The 2,943-nt window shown below is 37.2% G+C and overlaps 1 protein-coding gene across 1 annotated transcript in view; it reads right to left on the reverse strand.

Moving 5' to 3' along the window:
* LOC309476944 (uncharacterized protein) overlaps positions 1-36 on the reverse strand; it is a 93,216-nt gene extending 93,180 nt beyond the window's left edge. Inside the window, exon 1 of the mRNA XM_082140096.1 lies at positions 1-36. This exon is cut by the window's left edge and continues 255 nt beyond it. The gene's annotated coding sequence lies outside the window, so the exon portion shown is untranslated.
* Between the last annotated feature and the right edge of the window lie 2,907 nt (positions 37-2,943).

Consider the following 2,943-nt stretch of genomic DNA (forward strand, 5'->3'; position numbering starts at 1 on the left):
ACGCACAGGAACAGCTGCGTCAGTGGGCGGGGTTTGTGCCTCAACGTCATCGCGGTTCAAACGGAAAAGTTGGAAAATAAAAAAATCTTCACACGTTTTAATTAACAATATAAATTGTATAAATCAGAAATAAACATTTCTATGCGTTAAATAAAAAAATTAATTGTATCAATTTTTGTTTAATTAAAACAATTTGAATGTCATGTATTATGCAGTCTATTTCCCCGCTGAAGTTCGTCACGCTTTAGGACCGTTTACAATGACAGAAACTGGTTAAAATGCAGCGCCTAAAATACACACGTTTCTGACGTTCATGAGATCATTTAGCAGAACCCATCCGAACATCTCCTGAACTGTGTTCTCATATTCATTCTTTATTGTCCTCAATAGAGGAAATTTGTTTCCACAGTCTGTACCAAAAATAACATTCAACACTCGTAACATACACGTACAACACACAGAATTTTGTACACGAGTAAATTAGGCTTTCTGTGAATTCAGCGCTCTTATTGCTGAAATTACAAAACTTTTCCCTAGTCGTGATTTTTTATGAGGCAGCTGTCTGTATCTGCGACCTGAGGGAAGAAGGGTGAAACATGAGTTAAGAGGGTGGCTGGGATTTTGTATGATGGTATTTGCTCTGCGAATGGTAGCAGCATCAATGAGAGCCGGCAAATTGGGTGTGGGAAGACCAATTATTTTGGATTCTGTTCTGCAGGGCTTTCATGTTTATCCACCTTGGATAAAGCCAGGTGGTGATTTTTGATTTTCTCATTTGTAAGTTACTTTGGATAAAAACATCTCCTGAAAAGCCAAACCCTATTATCTTAATTTAACCCTTTCACACACAGAGGTCACAGAGAGGTCACTACAGCTGATATAAGAGCATTTTCCTGCACGTAAACTCATCTACACACCGCCACCTAGTGGACTGTGACTCAACATTCTACAGTATTATTGATCTCCTGCACTGACACCATTATATGAGAACTGAACTGAGCTGACGATGACATCACTGCTTACTCCAGAGCGTATGGAAGTAGAATAATGTCAAATGTTTTTGAAATAAAAAGCCTGTTGAATTGCACTACTTGAAAAAAAATAGGCTTTGCATTAACCATGCTTGCATTTTAATGCATTGTATTTTTAGTGCTTACATTTTTATGGGCTGGAATTCAACATGGTTGAATATTTAAGCTGTGAATATTTCAATTAAAAACATTTCAAACACCTTTTCATTATTAAAAATTCAATAATCCATATTCACCTTTCATATTTCACTTCCAAAATATTCAAACTGTTTAAAAATACAACCAATAATATTCAACAGGCAATTTTCGGTCCATTTTATTTCGCTTTGCAAATTCGCTTCCACAAATTCAGTGGTTCAAATTCGACAGTAAATTCAACATTGACGTCCAGGAACTGCAGGAAAAGCAGTAGATTGCAGAGCATACTCTCCATCTGCTGTTAGTCTACCTCACCATCAGATGGTGCAAAAGCGCTTGTTGAAGACCAGCAACAGTTAGAACAAGTCATTCATTCATAAATCTCATTTACAGCAATGTAAGTGTATTTGTGATTATTATGACGGCTGTTTTATGTTAAATTCAGTGTCTTCACGGTTACTTTTCCTGTGTAGCCTACATGCATCTTTCTCTACCGTGAACGAGATTATAATGTTATTCCCCGATGCGGATATACAGATCCAATGTTACATTTTTGAGGTTGACATATATTTCTCTTGGTTGTTTAGTTGCCTTAACTTTATATTGTGGCGATGTGCTGCATGCAGGCTATTAGGGTTTCCCTCAATACTTCAGGATTCCCCTGCTGGACATATACAACGCTTAACGTAGCTTAATGGACTACAGTTATGTAAAAGACCAAACTCGCAGGCAAGCAGATGGACTCAGAATAACGCGCAAAGCTTAATGCTGAGCGTTTCCCAGTGATAGACTGGCATAAAGTTGGCTTGATGTTGGACATTCGCACATTTAGGGAGCGTCTCTAAAGTGTATACGACTTTGGTATACACGTTTCTAACTCCGATAGCATTTGAATAGAACGACTTACAGTCATAAAACCAACTGTAAAGTGTTCATTTAGTGTCAGGCATAATGCGCACCCTTTGGATTTTTGATATTTATTCAAATAAATTTAAGTTTGCTATTGAAGTTAGAAACGTGTATGCCAATGTTGTAAGCAACTTTAGAGACGGTCCCTAAATGTGCTAATGTCCAATATCAAGCCAATTTTTACATTTAGTCATTTAGCAGAAGCTTTTATCCAAAGCGATTTACAGTTAAACTAACAATAGGAGGACAATATGCAAGCGCTTTGACAGTTTAAGCTAATGCAATACACGTATGCATACTAATATGCATTGCTTATCTAATTTGTCTCAGCTGCTGCCTGAACCCAAACAAACAGATGAACTAGAAGAACTAACTAGCACTATGAGCACCATTCTCTCTAGAACATTGGATGTGGTTGCACCTATTAAATTAAAAAAGGTCAGAGAGAAAAATAAAGCACCATGGTATAACAATACTACGCATGTTTTAAAGAGAGAAACCCGTATTTTAGAGCGTAAATGGAAACAAACTAATTTAGAGGTCTTTAGAATCGCGTGGAAAGACAGTATGTCACGTTATAAAAAGGCCCTAAAAGCGGCCAGGGCTGAGCACCTCCGCAAACTAATAGAAAACAACCAAAATAATCCAAGGTTTTTATTTAACACCGTGGCTAGACTAACAAATAAACAGACGTCACCCGAACAAAATATCCCGTTACAGTTCAGTAGTAATGATTTCATGAACTTCTTCACTGAGAAAATAGAAAGCATCAGAACCACAATTGTAAACGTTCAATCTTCAATCGCGCCTTATAATTCAGCTTCAATTATCACCCCGAAAGAACAATTACAGTGCTTTACAACTA

Source organism: Leuciscus leuciscus, assembly GCF_965113295.1.
Source record: "Leuciscus leuciscus genome assembly, chromosome: 16".
In the NCBI taxonomy this organism is placed as follows: Eukaryota; Metazoa; Chordata; class Actinopteri; order Cypriniformes; family Leuciscidae; genus Leuciscus; species Leuciscus leuciscus.